Source organism: Pomacea canaliculata, linkage group LG11 (genome assembly GCF_003073045.1).
Source record: "Pomacea canaliculata isolate SZHN2017 linkage group LG11, ASM307304v1, whole genome shotgun sequence".
Classification (NCBI taxonomy): domain Eukaryota; kingdom Metazoa; phylum Mollusca; class Gastropoda; order Architaenioglossa; family Ampullariidae; genus Pomacea; species Pomacea canaliculata.
Window position 1 is genome coordinate 4789224 of NC_037600.1, and position 14706 is coordinate 4803929.

Below are 14706 nucleotides of genomic sequence, written 5' to 3' on the forward strand. Positions count from 1 at the left end.
GCAGGTGACACAGCGCATGTAAGAAATTTTGTAGGTGGTCGTCCGAGTTAAAAAAGCACATGCTTAGCCACAGAGATGTGACCTCACCAGTGCCATCTGTGTACAGCTAGTTCCAAGCAGAGGGCAGTATTAAACACATGATAATTAGCAGGGATGGGAAATCTCATTAATGCAGTGTATGTAAACAACCACGTAGTATGCTATCGATGAGAGACCGTATGAGAAATGTATGTAAAGCTTGTTCTTTTAAAATTCTCTGCCCATTTAAAACGTCGTGTCGTCTGCTGTGAGTACGAAGAGAACGCGAGGCTTCGTAAAGTGAGAAGAGTACGAAAGCATCGTCTGCGTCCGCTGTATATGTGTGTGGAGCATGTATCTTTCGTCAAAGAACAGTTACTTTCTTTTCATACGCGTTAGTACAGTTATTCAAGAAGTAAACTTGTCTCACTAAAGGAGTCAGCTTACACTTATAAAGGAACTCGACATTTTCTGTTTGGATGCTGCTGAGCACAGGAGGTTAAACAGATGCGAGTTACCAAAAATATGAGTGGCTGACAAGGAATACTGTTTAGAGACTACGAGACAAGAGTTCATAAACTATCAAACTGTGTTTGCAGTCTGGAATTTTGTTACGTAGTTTTTTTCTGATTCAACTTTTTTTTTTTTTAGGCCCTTCGCCCCTCCTGGGTAGCAAGGATTTGTTTTACGGGGTGGGGGTGCTGGGTCCTCCTTTTTCAGCCGGGCTTGGGACCGTCCTTGGCGGAGGGCAGCCAGCCCTGTAAACAGATGCCACGTGCAGAGAAAGAACAGCATGCCCGAGACGAGAAATGAACTCAGGGCAGCCAACCTTCACTGTATTGGTGACAGGCGCTAACAGCGCTAACCGTTGCGCCACCGGGGCTGCATTCTGATTCAACTACACAGTTGCAATTGACCTTAGCTGCTGAGACTCGATGCTATATTGTCACCACCTGTTGTGAGCTTGTTACTGAGATAAAATTGTCATTATGTTTTTTATAACTGTGATGTTATGGCTAAAAATGCCCCTGGGCTTATAGCCATTAAATAAAATGTTCAAAATGATCCGTACTATATGCGAACTTTCATAACATTATGTCAGCAATGGGTTGGTAAGTGAAACAGCCACGGGACACTAGTTCGTGATTATACAACTGCGCCATGAAGCTGAACTGTTCAAATTTGACAGTAAGGCAGAAAATGCTACATGCAGACTACCCTTAGAGATCTAACCAAAAGAAAAACCTGCTATAAAAAGTTAGAAAAAAGAAAGCTATATATTGATAGAAGAAAACTACACGCCCCATGAGACAAATGATATATGCCTCTTAAAGTTACCTCTTCCGACTTGGGGGAAAAAAAATTTTCACTAAAGTGGAAGAGAGATGAATCTGGGATAATGGCTGAATTGTTTGAAGGGGAAAGCACTGGCATGTTATTTTGAACTAATATCTACAGATCCCACAAATGATTATATCATTGTCAAAAACCTTACGTTTATCAATGTTCCAAGGAAGGTTTTAGAAAAAAATGTTTCCAGCATTTGGAGACACGCTAAAATGCTATTGCCACTGTTGAACTTACATGACAGATCTGGAACGAAGAAAACAAGTGTTAGATCATATGTTAAAGTCTTTTTTCGTCCTGCTCTGATCACTTAGTAAAAATTAAAAAAGAAAATGATATCATTGTTTCAGTGCAGTGACAGGATTAGAGGAGTGATTTAGGAAGCTCGTCTACGAGACATATGGATTTCAAGAGTACGTCAATGCTAATCCACCACCTAAGCAAATCTTAATCTCGCGTATTCTTGTTCAACCAAATCATGTGAAGTTATATATCCCACAAAGTTCCCATTTACAAGTGGTATTTTTTCTTTGAGTAAATGGAGAATATCTCTTTTCGGTCACCCAAGCATTGACAGTTCACATAACATTTAGCGGACTTATCCACTTTTTAAATAACTAGAATAAAATACATTACAGAAAAAAGCAAAAATATAACGAAATTGCATGATCAAATTCAAGAATACATTTTTTTTTTTTTTACTTAAGTAGGGATCAGAACATTTTGTAAACTTTTAAAATAAAAGTACCCGCCTAAAGAAATGCAAGGAAGGTGTTTCCTCTTTGAAAGCATAGGAAAGTAAGTGAGCACAAAGCAACTACACCTAAAAACAACAAAGAGGGCTGGCACGGTGGCATGACAAGCCACCACATTTAGCCGTAAGCGATATTCACATTAAATTGGTTGTGTACTATTATTTTGTATGTGCATGTGTATGTGAAACAGAGTACACCGAGCTCATGACAATAATGGCAAAAGTTGATGTAGTTTAGAATTAAAATATGAAGTAAACTGCTTTGACATGATGGTAGAGGGAAGGGTGGTGGGAAAGTAATGTGAAAGTTAAAAGTGTATGGAATGAATAGAGATGCAAAATTACAATGTAAGAATATAACTAAAAAAGTAATGAATTAATGCATAATAACAATGAAAGAGCTCAAGTGTTTTAAATAGTCTATGAGTAAAATCAACAATGTAAAAAGTTTTCTTACCACTCTTGTATAGTTCTCCAATTGGATGCCATGTAATGTCCAGCAAAAGTTGTACAATTTAATGGCTGCCTATTTTTTAACCTTTTGTAGTTTTGAAGGGTTGCCACGTTGTGTAATAAGCCTTTGTCTGCATCCATACACTATGGCCATCTCTGGCCACTGACATTGCAAAAGGTGCAGCTGGGAAAGTACTGTAAAGAATAAAAAAACTCATAAAATAGCTACATTTTTACTTTCTTCAGGACAGAGGATGCACTCTTAACATAAATACATTCAAATGCAGACTGGCAGTGGGATGTGAAAACACTGAACATTAAGAAAAGTCAGTAGATGACAGTATTGCTGAAACATTGTGAACATTCACAGGAGAATTGGAAACATTTTTATGTACACATGATGTTTATACCAATTCTTAGCTTATTCAATAACATACAGCAAATACTTTTTCAACTTTTCAACACTGGTGAAATAAAAGAGGGACAACAGAAAGATTTTAAAATGGCAGCATCACATCCCTTTCCATATCCACCACCTACCCACTATTGAATTCTTTAAATGTGCAATGAAAACGCACCTCTTCCATAAACATTATTCCTAGCACCCTTTTCCACCATGCTAGTTCTTTTACACATCCTTCCTTTTGTAATATCATGTTATTATCAGCTCTTATTTTTGTTATTTGGTTCCTTTTTGCGTTTTCTGCATTGGATTTCATTCATTAGTACTGTTGTTTATTCTTTTATAGTTCATATGTTATTTGTTTTCCTGACCCTCATATGCTGTACATGTTCTTGTTCTTAGGTGCTATGCGCATACTCCATTAGGAGTGTGAGTATGCGCTTTACACATTTTAAATTATTTATTATTATTCTTATTTGTAATATATTTCTTACTGACACTTCTTTCTAGAAGCGTTTACGGGATAAGCCTTGAGGTCTTATCTTCATCTTTATCAGGGCACTTAGAGGACAGCAGAAGTGTAGTTTCCAGTGTAGGTACACTATTATCAGGCCATCCTCAATTTAGTAGCACAGCAACCATCTCAAAAACAGTGTATCTACAGATTACAGGTAGGAGAACCACATCCAGACGTGGAAGTGAGCTGAACAATATGGGATTTCCTGAACAAATAAGCAGTCAAAGTTGATCTAACTGTCTGCTTCTACCAGGATGGGTAAGTGCCACCTGATAAATTCTAGGAAATACCTGATGTGTCCATGGACAGAGGATATATACAAGAAGAACCATGCTGTAAGATCTAGCCTTATGGGTGAGAATCCGTTACTCAAAGGAATTAATATATGGGTAACCCTAAAAGAAACTTGGAGGTAGGGATCCATGACATCATACAGCAGCTGCCATAGTGATACTATGATAAATGAAGTCATTTACCCAAGCATATTGTACTTTGTACTTTTCTAACATTTTTACTGAACAGTTCTTCAGGAAGGAGTTGACTCAACTGAATTACATCTTAAAGATACTGTTCATGCAGTAGAAATTATTTATACAACAATGCTGTGCAAGTAATTCATACCAATACTGTTTAAATGCTGTGCGAGTCAGTGAGTAATTTTTTACTTGGGGAAGAAACGTGTGGCTCAGTCATTATGTGGTTCGACCAGAGAGCTTAGATTTCAGTTATCAACCTTGCATGGAGGATTTGGAATGGAAAAAAATTGTGGGGACTGCATTCCAGACAAGACTTTTTTTTGTGGGGTTGGACAGTTGTACTGACTTTCCTGGAAATGATCCGAGCAGAGATAGTATCCTTTTTTATACACATCAGATGGTGTAAGATGGTCAAAATCTTTCCTTCTCGTAAAATTCATCCATATTTTGCACTTGTTGTATTAATTTTTTCAATATATTAATAACAAATATTTTTATAACACCTCATCTCAGTGACGAATGCCTTAAATGAAAATACTATAACAAATTTAAATAGGTTTGTAATCAGATCAGTGAGAATTCATCACACAGTTTCACAGTATAATCAGTAATCATAGAAATTGAGCAAACGCATTGTAGTAGACTGCTCTCAACTACAGTACACTTATGGATCGTAATTTGAGAATAAATTTGTAGCTTACCTCTCTTCGTCCTTTGGGAAATTGTGGAAACGTTTTTCTTGTCAGATTGATTTAAATCTGGTGTTCTGACAGTTTATTGCAGAGCAAAATTGCCCACCTGCCTCAAACGATCGCCTTGTGCCATGTTGTTTCTTAGCATCCCGTTACGAAAGATAACTCTAAACGACGAGTTTTCCCTGCGGTCGCGAGTGATCCCTCTCTTTGTCTAAGCTCTCTAGTTCGACTGCACGGATCGAGGTTTGCTTCTTCACATGTACAGTGATGCTTATGTGTGTGGATTAGGTAGTGGTAGGGGTGGGGCAATCCCTTCATTTCTGTCGCTTCGGTGTCTAGATATAAAAACCTAATTATGGATCAACGCAATTATGACTGTAGCAGCAGTAAAATATCTTTTCGGTCAAGGCAAACTGAGCGATCGGTGCATGGCTAGTTGGCATCGAGGCAGATCGAAACAAGAAAATACAAGACTGTCATAAGCCGGATCAAGCTCTTCAGAATAGCAGAATATATGCTATCAAAACTTGAAAAAATGGCAAAAACCACAATATTTATAGATTTTTTTTTAACGTACACTTGGCGCTGGAGGCAAGATTCACAGAATGTCACCAAGTTTGGGATTTTAGAACGAGATGATTTACTTCTGCTATCAAACTCGACGCATGTGCAGATTGTCTGCACGTGACCTTATGGTAAGGGGCCTTCTTAAGGCTGTGTATATGTGAGATAGTGAGAGAGGATTCAAGTCAATATATAATCAGAGTTTCACACACATAACGCTTATGCTTTTGCTTAAAATATGGGGTGTTTTTTCATCGTGAAAACTTTTGTTTTTTCTCCACGGCTTTCTGGACACTTATGGGGTGTCTCTCTAAAACGTATACACAATTATTAAAGGACTATGGATGGAGACACGTGAGCTCTTTAGTTTACACATTGTTTTGTGGGAGATTTCCAAATATTATTAGTCTGGAAAGCAATGCAACATGTTTATTTGCCAATCTTCTTCAACACTGCTATGAGCAAGATGTTTTGAGTGTTACTGGCACAAACTCATGCATGTAGTTGCTTAATTTTTACTTGACTGCTTTTACCTTTCTTTATTTTTCATTCATTTAATTACCGTGGTCTGAGGTTTGTCCTGACTTTTCATTAAATGTTTTCTGCGAGTAAACAGTTCTGGCAAAAACTGTACATAGAAAAGATGTCACATGCTTCGCGGAGTTTGGTTGTAGCTCGCGTGATCTTTTTCTGATCTACGAAATATTAGCAAAGTAATTACGTCAAAAATCAGGTGCAACGCTTCTGCTGTAGCTCTTAGTCAGTTTGAAATTTGTGGCGGCGTTACTTGTCATATTTCAAAAGCTCAGAAAAAAACTTACTGCGTGGCCTTCAAGAAAAAAAAAATGGTAAGAAATGGAGTAGATATATTCTTTCTAATCATCAATTGTAAAAGTCCTTGTTTAAATATTAATTTACTTGCGATTTTTTGCTTTGCTGAAGTTTCAACACAGTATTGTGTTACGACAGTGATAAACGTTAATAGCACGTTAAAGAACGCACACTACAATAGAGGTGGTTAAGTGTGTTCTGGTTTTTAACTTTGTAGGCATGAGGTCAGAATTGTCTTTCAGATTCTTCTTTCTGGATTTCTTGAGCGGTAGATTACTAAGCCCCTATGTATAACAAAATGTTGTAATAATATTTTTATCCATTCGCTATAATCAGTCCATCTCAGCCACCAAAATTCTTATCTGCTCATTTGTTTTAAACTAGACTCTTGCAACTCTCTTCATCCTGACTGTCCACAGTACATCATTGATAAGCTTCAGAAAGTCCAGAAATCATCTGCTCGTCTCGTTTTCCAGACTCGCAATGTTCTGACTTTACTCAACTTTTGCAATAGAAATACTTACTAGTACAAGAAGGAGTGCTCATGAAAAAATACAAGAAACTTCTAGCCCTTAAAAAGAATTTATTACTTTATTTATTGTCTTATAATAATGAAGGCTAAATATTGAATATCTCAATACCCATGGGAAAATGAAAGTATTTTCAATTTGAAAGTTTTTCCGTGACATATGTGGTTTTTCCATTTAAAACCCAGCGTCAAGTAATCTCAATCCACACTGGTCAAGCTGGAGTTCAGATTGGCAATGCCTGCTGGGAACTCTACTGTCTAGAACATGGAATCCAGCCAGACGGACAGATGCCATCGGACAAGACCATCGGAGGGGAGACGACTCCTTTAGCACCTTCTTCAGTGAAACAGGAGCAGGCAAGCACGTACCAAGGGCGGTTTTTGTCGATCTTGAACCGACAGTCGTTGGTAAGTGGGATAGCAAGGGAGTATTTTACACATAGTTACTTCCGTTTTTTATTTCCTTATTAATAAAGTTTAATTTTCCAAGACATAACGGAAGCACACAATGATCTTCGATCGTGTAAAGTGTTTCGTTCCGTTCTGCGTAGACTGTTGTTAGGAGATACATTTTTAGTGCACAGTTAAATGATTCAATTGTGGGTAGGTGGTGCATATGGAAAGGGAGAAAGTTGTTCTGGTGACAGGAATATTTAGGAGACAATCGTCAGACGAAAAGCGTATTTGTTTGCTGGGACTTAAAGGACTAGAAGTTCATAAAAATACTCGTGACAGGAGCCAGCAAACATAGCACTGACAGTTTGTACTGGATGCTAGAATGGATGGGTAGCAGAAAATGCAGAAAGCAAACGAGAGGACTGACACGGTCCCTCAAACGGATGGTGCAAAGGTGATGCTGGTTTCACACACCTTAACGAGATTTGGTGGATAAACGAGCGAAGGCTGATTTCTTCTTCTCGAACATAAAACGGCTTCCATTGTATCATCGTTAAATTTAAGTGTGTTCGTTATCATCCAGTCTTTAAAGTCGCTAATATAAGCTTCTATTGTTCTAGTAGCAGAGTGAGACACAGTTACGTGACGTCAGCCTATGATTTATGAGAAATCTAGTGAGAGAGGATGCATGGTGAAAGTGGTTTTGTGTACAAAATAAACAGAACTGGCCGAGTACTGAACCTTGCGGGGACGACTAAGGAAGGTGGAGCAGGGCGAGATGTTAGAGTATCAACGAATACAGTCTGTATCCAATAAGTGAGATAGGATTTGAACGCATAAGGGGTTAGAAATTCCACAGGTCCAGTAAAGTTAAGAAAGAAACACCACCACTGTCAAGAGCAGATGTCGGTGGTCACTTTAATTAAAGTAGTTTCAGTACTGTGAAAATATGCTGATAGAGTTTGGGGAATGAGACAGTGCTCTTATAAGTAGGCCCAGAGCTGTGTCAGAAGTACTTTGTCTATGATCTTACAGAGAAAAGACATATTGGAAACTGGGCAATAGTTGTTCAACATGTCGACGTCAAGCTTCACCAGGACATTTTAAAACAAAGATGGGGGGAAACATGACAGAAAAATGGCGTATACTGTTACGAAAGTAGATCATATTATTAACCCTTATAGCACTGCATACAACTATTACAAAGATACTGGCTAATAACTGAAGACTGTGAAGACGACAGTGGGTGATGTTTATTTTTATTATTTCTGTTGTCAGGTAAACATTAGACAAAGAAACCTAGTAATGTTTGGAAAGGAGAAAGCTTGAACTTTGCAATAAAAGTACAGAAAATTGCCTTCCCCGTACTTCCCCTGCAATGCCATGATCTTGACTCATCGTTTTATAAGGATTAATGAAGCGTCCTAGTAAAATATATCCCTGAAAACATCAGAGTTCTGCTTGTCTTCGCTTTCATACAAACTTTATATTTCTCTGCTTCTCCTTACTTGCAGACGAAGTCCGAACGGGTACATATCGCCATCTGTTTCATCCTGAAGAACTGATTTCCGGAAAGGAAGATGCCGCCAACAACTACGCTCGGGGCCACTATACTGTCGGGAAAGAAATTGTGGATCTCGTCCTTGATCGTATTAGGAAGCTGGTGCGTGCAAATTCCATACCGTATTCTGCTTTTAATTTTATTTTAATTTTGAATATTTTTTTTTCTGTTCTTTCTTACAATAAAACAAGGCCTGTAGACATACAAGGAGATGGTTTATTCTACAAGCGTTCATTACAATTGAAAACAGACTTTGTTAAAGCTGGGAAAAAGCATCGACACTTCTTAATCCAAATTCATTCATTAACTCTTCTCTCTGCTTTGTAGGAAGATTATTTTTTTTGGGGGAGGGGGCACAGAAAAGCTACATTTTAAACTCATAATTTAATGTTCAGCGCAATAAGTTCGCCCTTGGTCGAGATATTGCGCTTTATTAATTCTTTATTATCATCATCATCATCATCATCATCCATCATCCATCATCATCATCCATCCATCATCCATCCATCATCAATCATCAATCATCATCATCATTATTAAGAATGTCGTCTTTTAGTTGATTTTCCAAATATCAAACAGGCGGACATGTGCACGGGTCTTCAGGGCTTTCTCATCTTCCGTAGCTTTGGAGGAGGCACTGGATCAGGCTTCACTTCTCTTCTCATGGAGCGCCTCTCTGTGGACTACGGCAGAAAGCCGAAACTAGAGTTTGGTGTCTACCCTGCTCCCCAGGTCAGTAGCATTTTATGCCGAAAGTGGCAAAGTACACTACAGAGCCGTAGGTAAACATTTAATTGTTAAATAATAGTGAAAGCTCATATATACAACCAGCTTGAATAGCATATCTCGAAAAGTTGAAATAAAATGTGCGTCACTGACGACATGATGGAGCAAACTATCTTCTATTTTTTTAAGACAACCTGTAGCTTGTAGGAAGTATGAAAAATTTTATTTACTCTGGGTACCTTTCTAGTAATTTTGTTTTCCCAGCTGATGCCAGCCTATATAATTAGAATATAAGCGTAAAAGATTTTTTTTTTAAAGTAACGAAAATGACATCTGAAAACTTTCCAGATATCTACAGCGGTGGTAGAGCCCTACAACTCTATTCTCTCCACGCACACCACACTCGAACATTGTGACTGCGCTTTCATGATAGACAATGAAGCCCTCTTCGATATCTGCCGCCGCAACCTGGACATCGAGCGTCCCACCTACACCAACCTCAACCGCATCCTAGGCCAGTGCGTGTCCTCTATCACCGCCTCCTTGCGTTTCGACGGCGCCCTCAACGTCGACTTGATCGAGTTTCAGACCAACCTCGTGCCGTATCCCCGTATACATTTTCCACTGGTCACGTTGTCTCCCATCATCTCTGCAGAGAAGGCCTACCACGAGCAATTAACCACTGCTGAGATCACTAACGCCTGCTTCGAGCCGGCCAACCAGATGGTGAAGTGCGACCCTCGCCACGGCAAGTACATGGCCTGCTGCATGCTGTACCGCGGTGACGTCGTGCCCAAGGATGCCAACGCCGCCATCGCCACTATTAAGACAAAACGCACCATCCAGTTCGTAGACTGGTGTCCGACAGGCTTTAAGGTACCAATTTTCATTCATACGTCTTTGTTGAGAAACCTCTGTTTACACCGAAACGCGAGACTCTTGTCTTTAAATTACCGCAATATTATAGAGCAAATGAACTTCAGGTAGAAAAATGAAGATGCTAAATATGCGAGACTTTTTTTTTGAAAAATTTTCAAATTTTTTTAAAACTGTAGATATAGACATATATCTGTTGTATTTAAATCTTAGTTTATCCAGTGGGTTCGTTTCCATGTTTGTTACTGAACAGATACATCTGGAAAGCGCTATTGCCGTTCATACTAAGACTGTGAACTTTATTTAGCGAAATCCTTACGGCTTTTGAAAAACTGCAAATCACAGTTTGCTTCCTCGTAGTTGTTACACCAGGGTACGAACGCGTGCGGTGTTCGTAAATGATAAAATCTCTATGGGTGCAACAGTTAGTGACTTATGTACATGTGGTTTATTATTATAGATGGTAGCGTAATTATGTTTCAGGTGGGCATTAACTACCAGCCACCGACGGTGGTACCAGGAGGAGATCTTGCCAAGGTGCAACGTTCTTTGTGCATGCTGAGTAACACCACCGCCATTGCTGAGGCCTATGCACGTCTGGACCACAAGTTCGACCTGATGTACGCAAAACGGGCCTTCGTGCACTGGTACGTGGGGGAAGGCATGGAGGAGGGCGAGTTCGCCGAGGCACGTGAAGATATGGCGGCTCTGGAGAAAGACTACGAGGAGGTCGGCCTCGAATCTGTAGAGGCTGAAGGAGAAGAAGAAGGAGCAGACGGAGTATTAGAACAATCTTCAGTACATTGTTCCACTGCCTTTCAAAGTGGTACACGAGTTTTAAGAGTTTTTATTTTCGAGCATTATTGTATCAAATACGATATTTTAACGAATGCGATAAACTTATTAGACTCTGGACAATCTTGAATGGGACATGAATTTAGATAAAAATATCTTTTTTAAGTATAATGTGTTGTATAATAGAAATGGGCGCAGATTGCAATGATTTCAGTTATGTCAGATTTGACGTTAGGTAAAGCAAAACGTGTCTGACTACTATCAACTATGTAACATCTGCGCATCATTTAAGGACTTTATTTTCTATATAGCATTCGATTTGTATCTTTTTACTGTTAATTATTTAGCATAAATGAGGAGATTTTCCTCTTAACAGTTCATGTTAAATAAAGTTTGTATCTTGTCACAAATTCTCTTAAGATTTCAGAAACTGCGTGTGGCAGACTTTTTGGATGCAGTAGAGAAAAACATAGGTTTAAGGAAAACATAAAGTACCCTATTGTGCTGGCTTATAAAAAACAGCTTGTCAAATTGATATTTGTTGTTTTTTTAAAAATATGTTATATTGGTCTATTCTGCATTATGAAATAATCCAATCAGGCTTTCAGAATGACCCATTTAAACAGTTAAAGAGAGAGAGAGAGACGTGAAATATTCTCACCTTACACATTTTTCAGGAAGCATTCATGGTCTGTGAATCACAGGTAATTTGATTGATAGTTGTGAAAAGCTCAAAAATGTTGGATGTCATCAAGTGAAGGAAAAGATTTTCATGTCAAATAAATTAAACCCAAGATCTTTTTTTATACCCAGCTGGAGATTTCACTGATTATTTTGACTCTAAAACTACAAAAGAAAAAGAATGGATGGTACACGTGATATTTAAAAAGCCTTCTATTAGATATCATTTTTGAGTCATATTGTCTTACTTCTATGCTTTCCCCTTCATTTATCCTTCCATTCTTGCTATTCGTAGTTTTACCACATTATTTGATCTCCAAATATTTTGTATTATTTTCATATTCTGAACTTAAGTAGGTCAGCACTGATTTGAAGCCTCCTAATCCTGAAAACCTGTATATAATTATGCTGTTTTCATTTTTATCAGGGGCCGTCAGAAGCAAATGGTACTGAATGGTTCCTCCCAAATTCTGATGGTGCTGGTACTAATGGGCAATCTCTAGTTTGGGATTTACTTGCTTAGGATTTTCACTGGCAAATGCCATCATTTTTCTGCAATCTGTTGGTCCTCTATGGGTAATCCAGTTTGTTCCTTCACTGTGCTGAATATCTAACGTGAGTGAGGGAAAACTTGATGCACACATAATTACCTATAGAAGGATCATTCCCCACACTTCGAGCCTAAGAGTATGTTATTACCACAAAAAATAAATATTTTTTCATTTAGTTTAGGTGACTGGAGAAGCACCAAGGTCAACAACAGATTTGTGTCAAAGAAGAGATACATGAGACCACACCTGAGCAAAAGCTGAATGCTTAACTGAAGTGCAGGCAAATTCTTTGGTTGGGGGTAGACTCAACAAAAGAGTACATGTAACCTCATCAGAGCTCCTGGCCTACAAAAGAGAAAGCTCTCAGTTACATGTAATTGTGCATAAAAATTTTGTGTCCAGTCTTGAGCAATGGACCTTTCACAAAATTGCTAGAATAATAGTAGAAGCATAAAACATGAGAGGGGAGGTAATCTGAGTTACGATCAAACTGAAAATGCCTTGTGAGATTTGACTCTTTATATCAACAGTTAACAAGTTATTAAGATTGTGTTCAAGTGTTGGAACTGATATTTATGATTTTTTTATATACATATAGAGATGTATATGCCACAGTGACTGAGAATTTAACGTAATTTGTTTACTTTGAATATTTGTGTGTTATGCCAGGCTCGGAAAGCTCTAAGAAAATCAGTTCTTTGTGTTTCTATGTTGTGAAAAAGCACGCATGTCAGACCACATAAATGTGACACCAAGACTTTGATTTTCAACTAAAAGCACAATGTCAATGATCAAGTGATCAAAGAAGAGACATTTACATCACTTCACTTGACAATATAGCCAGCTAGAAAAGTGGACAGTGGGGTTAAAAAAGAAAACAGTTCTAAACTGATGTCCCATACCAATGTCGGATGAAAAATATATTTATAGTGAAAACTGAATGAGGTATGGAACACTATCTTGTTTCACAAGCAATTCTACTGAATTTTTTGTGCTTCTAGTTTCTTGTGTTGCAGAATGTAAGACAAACATATTTTTTTCCTGTGCAACAGTTTCTATAGAAGTACCGCACATCAATGACAATTATATCATCTACATATATAAAACTGCAAACTGAATGAAAGATTCCTGGTAAATCTGTCCATGTAAATTATTGCATAGCACCTATAAATTTAAAGTTGCTGTACACTGTGGAACCATAGCTTTTCTAGTTACAATTTTGATAATGCTGTAGAGCTCAACTGGAAAACTGTAAATAACTACCTTTTGGTATGATATTTATGATATTTTTTTACTGCTAAAGTTTTCTGCAGTTTAGGAATTGCATAAATAGTTGCAGGGATTTTTTAACAGGCATACATGAAAGGATAGCATTTTTTTTTTATATAGAGGGTACAGCTCGCTTTTCCAAATACTTTGACTTAAATCAAACTTCCACATGTCAGAGAAAATGCTACCATTAAATGTCTTGCACAATATAATAAAATAAAACATATAACCACTTCTAACAGTTTTTCCTCAAGGAACTGCAATGCTCTAATCCAGTACAATAGAAGTACTGCCCATCAGCCAGCTTTCACACCCTCTATGATGTGAGATGTTTGCTAAAAAAAGAAAAGCTGTTAAGATTGTTGCAGGGAATGTTACATTTTCTAAAAGCTAAAATATTTACACTTTCTTACCATAAATATATATTGATCAGTTTTTAAAATATTACTGATGACGTTTATTTGATGACTTATTTTATATGAGTTTTGCTCTTGTCTTCTTCCAACACAAAGTTTCCTATTTAGAATCATTTTAAAGTGAGACATTGCTCCTAATCTGTTCTGGAAATAAAAAATTCAACTGTACCTTCACTCATTGATTGCAAGTAAACTTTGAGTGCACCTCAGTACATATGACGTGAGCCGTTTGTTGGATGTGGTGCTTGGAGCACTGTCAATGTCCTTGTGCTTGTCTGCTATGACTGCAGAATGTGGTTTATGATGTACATGCAGTCTGCTACAACCTATATCATTCTGTTTATGTCATCAGCTTATTTAGACTTCACACCACCTACCGTGAAGGGAATTGAGCATGCCTGACAGGCAGAGATAGTGTGCTGCATAAGACTTTTACTGGAAATGTGTGGACTGGAGCATTTACAGCCTCACTAACAGTTTTTAACTGGATTAAGCAAGCTAAGAGCAATTAGTTTAGTCCTTGTTACTCCCCAAGGAGCATAGGACCGCAATAGGAGCAATTATACAGGCTACATATCTTTTATCAGCCTATAGACTTATCTTTTGAATGTTATATTGCATGTGCCATTGTATGTGTTATTATTATTATTCTGTTTGTGTTTATAATTTTTTGTTAAGTGCTGTGAGGTAGCCTTTAATGGTTGGATAAACACTTAATAAATTGACTTTATTTTTATTATCTCGAACATAGTTTAAGAAAGGAGGTAATGAGGTAATTATGTATGACAGTTAGAATTAGCTCTTGCCTATTTCTTTATCTTTACCATCCAATGCTACGGATCGAATGT

The 14706-nt window shown here is 37.8% G+C and overlaps 1 long non-coding RNA gene and 1 pseudogene across 1 annotated transcript; one reads left to right on the forward strand and one right to left on the reverse strand.

Annotated features, from left to right (window-relative positions):
• Positions 1-773: 773 nt before the first annotated feature.
• On the reverse strand, positions 774-4825 carry LOC112575921. The gene is made up of 3 exons (XR_003101700.1): positions 4670-4825; positions 2577-2767; positions 774-1611 (listed from the first exon to the last, which is right to left on the reverse strand). It is a non-coding gene; the product is annotated as an uncharacterized LOC112575921 (long non-coding RNA).
• A 136-nt stretch (positions 4826-4961) lies between these two features.
• Positions 4962-11347, forward strand: LOC112575902 (annotated as a pseudogene).
• Positions 11348-14706: the final 3359 nt, after the last annotated feature.